Below are 10,449 nucleotides of genomic sequence, written 5' to 3' on the forward strand. Positions count from 1 at the left end.
AAGTCCTTGAGCTCTCTTACTCTGCAGTCTCTCAGTGACTCTCTTTTACAATAAAGCAAGAATTGCCTGCCTTCCTTTGACATATTCTGACAAAAAGCACAGCCCTCCCACTGATGAGGGTCACAGTTTCTCCACAGAGCGAAGGCAATTAGCAGTTCTGAATAAGTTCCACCCATTTTCTGGCATGGGTTACTAGATGGTGTTTGATGGGCTACTGATTCTGCATCAGAGTGCACAGCAAGCACCAGGATGGTCAACTCCCAACCATGCTGCCAGGTAAAGTCCTGTGTGTGTTCAAAGCCATCTCTCAGTCAATGATTCACAGTATATTGATCAGCTTGGGTTTAGTCAGCCTTGCTGTTCCTTTTATTTACTGATGCTGTGAAGTGATTTGACATGGGAACATACAAATCAGCTGTCTCTCTTCTTGCTCAGTCCAAAACAAAAAGTTTTAGAAATCACAGCAGAATATCTGTGCAAACCAGACTTTTTTCTTTGACAACTATGGAGATCTTCGACCCAAACATTTACTTTCATACAAAGTGAAGCATTTTGTCAAGGAGTCCAAAGGGATCTGGAGAAAATTGAGATCTTACTAATGAACAGTCATTTCCTACATTTCCTAACATGACCCTTTTCTACTATCACTGTAGGTATCCTGGGGAGAGAGCAAAAGGACCATACTAATTATGGATCTAAAATGGATCTAAAGTAATCTCTTTTTCTCTAGCTGTTGGGGTTTTTTTTGGGGTTTTTTTTTTGTTTTTTTTTTTTTTTTTACATCAGAACTAGGATGTAGGCCAGGATCTGTGAAAAACAGATGTCTGTCTCATGCCTGCAGTGTTATCATCACTGGGATTTAATAAATTTGTTAGTTCACATATGTGGGTGGGTTTTTATTGTGTTGTAGACTTCTGGTTGTTTTTCTTGAAAGATCTGACAGTTTTGTGGTTTATTGGAGTGATGGTCTTTAGTTGAGTGTTGATGTCATTGTTGAGATGTATTTGTCAGCTTTTCATCTCTTTGGAAGACTGAAATTGTACCTGTGGTTGAAGGCACTACAGTTAAAGTATTCACGGGTAAATCAGAGTGTGGGAGTTCATCTGGGACTATTAGGTTGGAGCAGATGGTTATTAGGTAGATTATTAGGTGGACTCACTGGACCAGATTGGCAGCTGGTATTGCAACAGTTATAAATGGGTGCTCAAGATTTTACAGAGTAATAAGCAGTTTTGTCAATATTGTCGTGGGTTGACCCTGGTTGGATGGCAGGTGCCCACCAAAGCTGCTCCATCACTGCCCTCCTCAGCTGGCAGAGAGCAGAAAACATAATGAAAAGCTTGTGGCTTGAGATAAGGGCAGAGAGAGAGATCCTTCACCAGTGACTGTCATGGGCAAAACAGATTCCACCTGGGGAAATCAGTTTAACTTACTACCAGTCATATCAGAGTAGGATATTGAGAAATAAACCCAAATCTTAAAACACCTTCTTCCCACCCCACTCTTCTTCCTGTGCTCAAGTTCACTGTCAATTTTTCTACTTCTTTCCCTCAAAAATGAGAGAAGAAAGAGAACGGAGGTTGCAGTCAGTTCAGCCCACCTCTGCCACTCTTTCCTCCTGACATTCTTTCTCTTCTCCAGCATGGGCCCCCTCTCACAGGAGACAGTTCTTCATAAACTTTTCTAATTTGAGTCCTTCCCATGGCCTGCAGTTTTTCATGAAGTGTTTGTTCTAGTGTGAACCCTCCCAAGGGATGCAGTCCCTCAGGAACAGGCTGTTCCAGCATGGGTCCCCCATGGGGTCACAATGCTGCCAGCAAATGTCCTCCAGTGTGGGCTCCTCTCCATAGGCCACAGGTCCTGCCTGGAGCCTGTTCCAGGGTAGGCTTCCCACAGGGTCACAGCCTCCTTCAGGCACCCACAGCTCCACTGTGGGGTCCTCCATGGGCTGCAGGTGGATCTCTGCTCCCCTGTGGTCCTTCATGGGCTGCAGGGGCACAGCTGCCTCTCCCTGGGCTGCAGGTGGATCTCTGCTCCCCTGTGGTCCTTCATGGGCTGCAGGGGCACAGCTGCCTCTCCATGGGCTGCACCAGGGGCTGTAAGGGAATCTCTGCTCCAGCACCTGGAGCACCTCCTGCCCCTCCTTCTGCACTGGCCTTGGGTCAGAGAGCATGGCTGTTGTGCTCATGCTCTCACTTTCTCTTCAGCTGCTCTTCTGCAGCAGATTTTTCCCCCTTCTTAACTCAGTTATGCCAGAGGTGTTGCCACCATCACTGATGGGGTTGGCCTTGGCTAGTGGCAAGTTGTATCATCCCATCCCGTCCCCCTTCACTGCCCTCCCCACTACCAAAACCTGGCCACGGAAACCCGATACACAGTGCCACTGCACTTAGGACTCCAAGGTGAGGAGTTGGCACTGAAGATGATGATCTGTGGGTCAGCAGTTGTGAAAGTGTTGTATGTTTTTGTATTGTCAGAATGATTTTTCAGTCCCCTATGACACTACACAATCACATCTATACAAAGTTTTACACACAGTAATTCTTGCCAAGTACAATATTTACATCCATATTTGCACCAAGGTAGTTGTGTTTTCCTTTGGAAAGTTTTATGTGCCTCTCTTGTCTTTACAACAACTTCTTGCTTGTGTTCCTTTTTCTGCAAAATAAGGGTAAATGCTTTCAATTCAGGTTTGCATGAATTTTTAAAAAGTAATTAATTTGGGAATTCTGACTTAGATGTAAAAAAACAAATTTATGAAGACATATATAACTTTATGAATTATTGAAATAAACCCACAGATTTGTTCCTAAAATGCTAATCTTGTAAGATGAATTTCTTCCTTGCCCATTACTCCTATGTGGGTGAAGTTGGAGAAGCAGAATCTCAGCTATGCATTGGAATGCAGTTGATAGAGCTATGCCCATTTTATACCAGCTGACAATCAGGACTAATGTTGTACTGGCAGCAGTCCAGGCTTGCCGAAATTAATAAATCAGATGCTCATGTTCAGTCCATCTGAACACATTAAAAAGCTCCAAAACCTAGAGAGTGCAGATTTTCTCGTGTGCTGCATCTGATACTCGTGGAAACACAAATGCTCAGATATTACATGATTTTGTGGTTCTGTTTCCCTGATTTGAAAGCAACAGCATCTAGGCAAGGTGATCTGTTAATTCTGAAACACATTTGGCCGGTTATGGAATTAACTTCCATATTAACTAATAAAAATGATGTTCTCCAGAAGCAACTGAGTACTGTATTTGTGATGCATGTTCATAGCAGGAACTAAATAAGGAGTGGGTATGGCATGCCACTCTACTGTTACATTTTTAGTCCTGCTCATGACACAGTTTTGTTCTATGCCAACTTACACTCTCCCAGATAATGCCCAAGCATAGTTCTGGGGTTGGGAGAGACGGTGGACTGTTTCCAAAAGTCTGTTTGTATCTGGCTGGGCTGTATGGAGGAGCAGGATTTTAGTTGTCCAGCTACAAGCTGTAATGTGTTTGCTGGTTCCAAGCCCAGAACGTGGCTGTGTGCCCTGGTCTGTTTTATTTTTTGACATATATGTGGCCACAGATCCTGCTTTCCAGGAAGCTGGGATTCAGCAGCTTCTTTAGGGAAGCAGTAGCAGCATTGTCAATGTGTGCTTAGGAAGGTAGAAGAACAATTCTTTTAAGCCTGGAAGTTAGAAGCTGACTGGGAAGCTGGAAAAATGAGCCAGAGCAACTTAAAATCATGGAATAATTAAGTTTCATATTTGTTTTATAAGACAAGCCCCAGAGAATACACTAGTATAATCAGCCATTTTGAAAGCACTTGTTTAAAAAAATATATATATTTGAAGAATTATGGCCTGGCATTTTAAATCAAAATTAATAACCTGAGTATTAAGCAGATGGCATCTACAATGTCCTCAACCAGAGGATGTAAATCCTGGCAGTAGAGTAAAACTTATCCCTAACCTAAGCTTTGCTTTCTGTTAGCTAAAGGAGCAGTGCTAGTGCAAACCTGAGTTGTCATGATCCTTAGCTTTTCCTTGGAGAATCCCTGTCTTCAGCAGATGTCTCAGCCCTCTTCTAATTGTCTGTTTGCCTCCTGTCTAGGAGATGCAAGTCTAACCTTATATTTAGCAAAAACTGTAGGGTGTGAAGTTTTGTGTGGGGGTGTTTTTTTTTCTTTAAGCAGTGTTAAAGCTATTAGCATCCTAATGACTTAACAGTGTCTGGTCCGACAGACAACTCAGGGGTTGACTCTAGTCCGTGGGGCTCAGCCATCTGTCTCACCACCTCGCTTCTACAGGACATGAGGAATAGCTGTTGGGATGGCATAGGCTTCTTGTCATGAGTTCCTCCAGCTGGCTGTGGTCCAGCAATCAGAAACTGACCTCCCAGTCCCCACATGGACAGTGCCATTCCTGGGCTGGGAATTCTGCTGCAGTTTGTGCTTTGAGGGTTGTGTGGGGAGAGCATCAAAGCTCAGGTCAGGCTGCTCTAAGGATGAACTGCCCTGAATTACTGGGATTGCCATTGCCATCTCTTGCATTTTTCTGCATGAGATATAAATAGTACCAGGATTGTAGTAGAGTTTTTAATGAGTCTGTGCTTTTTTCAGTTTTTTACATTGATAAGTGTGTTCAGTTGCTGCTCCTTTTTTTGGTTTTGTATTTTAAATCGGAATAAAACTCATTGCTTCGTTTTGGAATTGTACTTTCTACTTCTTGAGTAAAGGACTTCTAAAACATGAAATAATGTTGTGGTTGCATAGTTAGGATAGAGAGTTTGGCCTCTGACACACACTTCCTCTCATTTAACTCTCCTCTTTTGCCTTTGAACATTATGTAGTCCAGTCTGTAATGTAGCTTCACTTAACTCCTTATTTCCAAATAGAATTAATTTAGCATCTCTGCTATTTATGCTTTGTTGAATACTGATCGTACAGCCTTAATTATTTCTTACACAGCAGGAAACCTTCAAAATAGCAGCTGTGTTTTTCCTTAAGTCAAATTGGTTGTGAACTATGACTGCTCAAATCCCTGGGAGGATAATAAGCTTTACTCCCAGCAGGTCCCCCAGACTACTGCGCTAAGGGAACTGAACTGACTCCCGTGTTTCATTGTATAAATGCATTTTAACTAGAGATAAACTGACTTGCTGTAGCTTCCCAAAATAGTAAAAGAGAATTTTCTCTTCTGTGTTAGTATATGATGGTTTGCCTCCTTGCTAATATCCTTCCCTTCGAGTAGCATTTTACTAAGTTTCAGGGTGCCTTATTTTACCTCAGTCCATTTTGTCAGGCTGGTGTTTAAGAAATGATCACTTTCCTTTCTTTCTGACTCCCAGTTCTCCCAAGAACAAGAGTGGTTGCTCATAAATACATTTCTTCACACTGTGGTTAAGTCACAGTGTTGTAAGAAAGTGTCTTGATAGTTATTTTCTGAAGTCATTAAAGTGTTGTTCCTCTTCCCTCCCTCAGCTTTCCTGTGGAAAACTTTCATACCAATCTTGGGATGTTTATCTCCACTTTTAAAGGAATATTTTAAAGATACCAAACTGGAAACTAAACTTTTCACAGTAGTTTATCCTCCTTCCCACCCATGGCATTGGCGTTGGCTTTCTCACTCAATGGCACCTCTCTCAATCCAAATGTGATACCTCAGTGAACTTGCCTTGCAGCCTATTCCATGCAGTTATTGCTCACAGACAATAAATGATTTCTGGCATCTGTTTGTTGTCTTTTTTTAATGCCCATTTCATACCTGCTAATCATATTAACCCTGTAAATTACACTGACATTGTTTTTATATCCCATTTGATTTTTGTTTCATTTTGTTTTATACTGAACAAAATTTAGATATCTGAGATATTTTTTAAAATATTAAAAAGCAGACTTCCAGAATTTTGTATTTGATTGAAAATCTAGTTCAGTCCTAACTACTACTTGAGTTGTGCTGAGAGGGATAGCTATTCTGTATAAGTTGCAAAGGTTTTGTAGTTTTATAATTCAGATGAACAGGAGGTTCTCCTTGATAGTTGCTGGGGTTTTCTTTCCAAAATTTAGTTTTTCTGTATAAATGTAATTAGTGCTGGAATTCCAGAGTCTTTCAGACCTGTGATTTTTGTTGTTGGGTCAAGAGGGAAGGGGACGTGTTTTCTTACATCTTCAAGCAGTAAATGCTGTACTAAACAGTGGTATTTAGAGCTGATTTTTGCAGCCCTGTAGCACTGGAGGGTCAGGAGTTGTCTTGTCCATCACTGCTCTGTGGGAAAGGCTGGGTTCTGGGTTCTGTGCAGTGCTGCCAGTCCTTTCACTGCCCTGAGGTGTTTCTGCAACAGTCCCTCACTACCCTGGTGTGCATTAGTATGAGATTAATTGAACTTTGGCTCTGGGAGTAATGCACAGTAGAAGACACCTTGTAGAGTACTCTTTGCTTTTGAAAAAATTGAAGTTATTCTCTATTGAAGGCATTTAAGTAACTTTCTGATTTTTACTCATTAATTAAAACAGTTTCATTAATAACGATCCTTTTAAATAAATTTTAAAATCCACAGATTGCAGCCTCTGTTTAAGTATTGGGAAGGCTCTGGATCATCTTCAACAAGGTAAGAGTCAACTCTGGTCCTTTCATCCTTTCAGACTTGCACAGAACAGCTGTGGAGCAGATTTGATCATCATCAATGATAAATGAATGCTCAGCCCTCATTGAATACCATCCTTTATGCAGTTTTACTGTTGCACCTCACTGATGCTTTCACAATGCTATCTGGGCATAATATTCTCGCCTTGAGGTTTTTATTTGTTTGCTTTTCTTGTTATAAAACAACAATTGAGAATTCTTCTTCCCATGTACTTTTTTCATTTACTCCACTGTTTGTTTTGAGTCATTTCACTGTTATTGTTCTGGTCTGTCTAAACCCTTGGGACAGAATTGGCTTAGGCAGAGAGCAGGATTTGTTCACATCCCATTTGAAGTCCTGGTTCTGTGATTTTTATGGGTCTTCTACTACCTTTTTTTTTTCCCAGATCTTGACTGAGTTCCCATCAAAGTGTCTGAAATACAAGTTGCAAATACCATGCATTGCTGCAGAACTGGAGAGAATTTGCAGCCAGAAGCAAAATAAATCAATGCTAAAAAAAAAAAAATTGTTTTTCCCCTAGAGAGAGGGAGTTCCCTGACTTGACCAGCTACTAATTGGTACAAAGATTTGTTTACACAGAGGAGCAAGTCCTAATTAGTTCCCTGTGTGGGTGTTCTACTTGTGAAATTAGTGTTACATTTTGATATAATCTGCTTTTATAATGAATTGTTACAATTTGCAGTAAGGAACGTATTTTTAGGGAAAAAAAAACCCTATCTGCACTGTACCACATGAGTTTCAAGAGATAATTCCTCTTTAGGCAGCAATCAAGGTTACTGTTTTGAAATTAAATGAATAAAAGTCTATAATTAGATTAAACCAAGTTTTTAGTCACATATTTATAAATATAGCTGCAGAAACACAACCATGTGTTTTTCAAAGCCAAAACCTAATGAAGCTGAATTAAGCTGATTTATGAACTGGATGGCTTGACCTCTGAGGCTATGAGGATAGTGAAACTCAATATTTGGGAAAAGTGTTTGGGGAGCTATATTACCATTATTAAGGTTATGGTTGAAATTGAAGTTCACTTCCAAGCTTTTCTGTAGTGGACTTGTTTTCCTTATTAGTTTCACTTTTATTCCGGGAGCAAGCTTGCATCTCTCTCAAGTTATTTTATTTAGAGAGTTGAAAAAGTACCATTAAAATAGCTGTCTGTATAGAACCTTATGAAGCACCTGGTCTCCTTGTTTTTCTAGTGACGTCCCCTGCCCCAACACTTGGAAAATGAAATGATCACTAAAATAATTTAAATTACAATCTTTATTTCAGTAGTTTCAAAAGGTTGGAAAATTAATTTCTGAACTTAGAACCGCTTAGAACTGGACTTTTTTCATTATAAATATTGCTTTAAATAAATATAGCCTTTATACTAAATTGCTAAATGTTTTGGAAGTGTATTCCATTTCCATGATTTCATGATTATATCTTTTAATTCTTAATATAATGCATACCACTATCAGTGCACATTATTTTCCTTTGGCTGTACCAGTCTTGCCAACAGCTCATTATAAAATCTAACTTATCTGCTGCATCTATTCAGCAGAATTATATGATATAAAATTTAATTTGAATACCTGATCATTTCAACCCAGCTGCATTTTTTAATGGTATGACTACAAAAATTTTTGGATGTTACAAATCTCACTTTCAATAGAATAACCTCCATTTCTAATGGAAATTTCTTTTTTAAACTAGAAAGTTTTATTGCAAAATTGAGATAGGGAAGAGCAAAGCTGACCCCAAGTGTAATCTTGAATGTTTTTCATGACAGACGGACGTTGAATGTTTAGCATCGCCTCTTTGGATTTTTGCATGTGAATTGGAACCACTTTATTTCTAGGTAAGACATAACTGTGGGTTTGTGTTAAGTACCCTCTTCCTTTTATATGTGAGTTGTGAGAAAGCTAAAGAGTGCAGTATGCTGGACTTTGCTTTATGCAGTGTTTATGTGTTTGTTGAATGAGTCCAATGTAACTTGATATTTTAAGTGCTCATTTGTCCAAAATGTCTGTTCCCTGAGAGAGACCACACCAGCCACTCTGTATGGTCAATATATGTACAGGAGTTTATTTTGTGATCAGGTGTATAGTTATTCTCTTAGCTCATTGCCATCTTGAGGAGTTAGCTGAGTGCTGTCTGCCCCTTCTCCTGCATCAACACCTTCACTCAGCAGGATGTAGTGGTTTAGGGAATTTGCTGCTGAAAATCTGTGGGATTGCAAAGGCTTCCCAGAGGATTACTCTTCTGTCAGTTTAGGCCTCTGCATCAGCTCACTGCAGATTCACACAAGTACTGGTATCAACACAAGGGAATCAGTGCCAGTACCTGCAGTAACAAATTGTTTTTTGGCTTTAAACTTCTTATTTCTCTCTGCTCCAAGAAAAGGATACATGAGAAGGACTATGAAGAGGTTGTGAACAGCTGCAAACTTCAATAGCTGAGGGGGAAGCAGCGGAGTGATAGAAATGAACTAGAAGGTTTTGATCTGTAGATGTAATTAAAAGAAAATTTGTCACTGGAAACAAACTACTTCTTAGTGAAATACTAGAGGTTGTGCCAGTCCAGCTTCTTGTGCTTTCTACAAAGATTATAGGGACCAGAAGGGACATCTTTGTCACATTTCACATGCAGCTGAGTTGTGGTCAGCACTGCACCAGGGCTGCAGGGCTGAGAGTCATGGACATCGGTTCTGGTTGTGACCCAAAAAGTGCTGTTTGCCAGCCCTTCCTGGATTCCTGGGAAGTGTGAAGCATTTGACCTGGAGTGCTTGCAGCATGTAACACCTAAAATCTGAAAGGCAGTGGTATCTTAACTGTACTGTTGGTAGTAAGGCTGTGTGAGATGGTAGCTTTGATCCAGTGGTTTCTCAGAGAGATGGAAGACACTGAGTATGGAAAGGATTCTCTAAGTTAACCCTGCTTAAGTAACAGTGAATGCTGTCATTAATTCAGCTTGCTGTGAGGGGCATCCAACAAGTGGTGCTGTGGGCAAAAGACCACAAAAACTTCCATTTGCAGGTGAAAACAAGCCCAACACAGCAGCAGCCTGACTGGGTTTCTGTCAAAGCAGGTTCACAGTACCCAGGTGGAGTCTGGGCAGTCTGTCAAAATAAAGGTGTTTGCTGATCATGTGGAGGTTTGTTCAAAAGAAATAAAGCCACCTGCAGAGGTGGAAGGTGTAGAGATTCATCACTTTAAGGTTACAAAGGAGTGGAACCAGCATAGCTGAAAGACAGCAATATTCCTGTTTTATTTCAGTGGATGGGTCAACAAACCCAGGTCCAAGGGAGGAGGTGGATGGCAGGGGTGGCAGGAGAGACTTAAGATGAAAGACTGCAATCAGAGCTTTGACAATTTCTACAGGGTAGAAAATTACTCGCTGTGTTTTAAACTACTGATGTGAACTTGTAAGGACTGTATACACAACCAGCAAACCTATTTTGCATATTTTAGTTTTAGGTTTTACTTTCTCCGTTAAAAGAGCTTCCAATCTGCTATTTGGTTACGGTCATATGGGAGTTGAAATAGGAATTATGCAAATGACATACCTATTAAATTTTATAATAGCATTTCAGCTAAGATTAATGGCCCAGGATGATCCTGATCCAGAGAGGAGAGAATCTCAAATCCAGGTGTTCAGCATGGACTTATCCACTCCAGTGTCTGGGACTGAGAGGAGTTGAAGGGAAATCTTAGAGACAGGACAAGTAGAAGGAAAAGGAAAAATAAAAAGAAAAATGGTAGGAGTGAAGATGAGTACTCTTGATGAGACAGAAGAAAACAGGAAATGGAGAGGAAAAAAAAAG

Source organism: Agelaius tricolor, unplaced genomic scaffold (genome assembly GCF_023055355.1).
Source record: "Agelaius tricolor isolate 1412-34295 unplaced genomic scaffold, bAgeTri1.0.p SCAF_1, whole genome shotgun sequence".
NCBI classification, from domain to species: Eukaryota; Metazoa; Chordata; class Aves; order Passeriformes; family Icteridae; genus Agelaius; species Agelaius tricolor.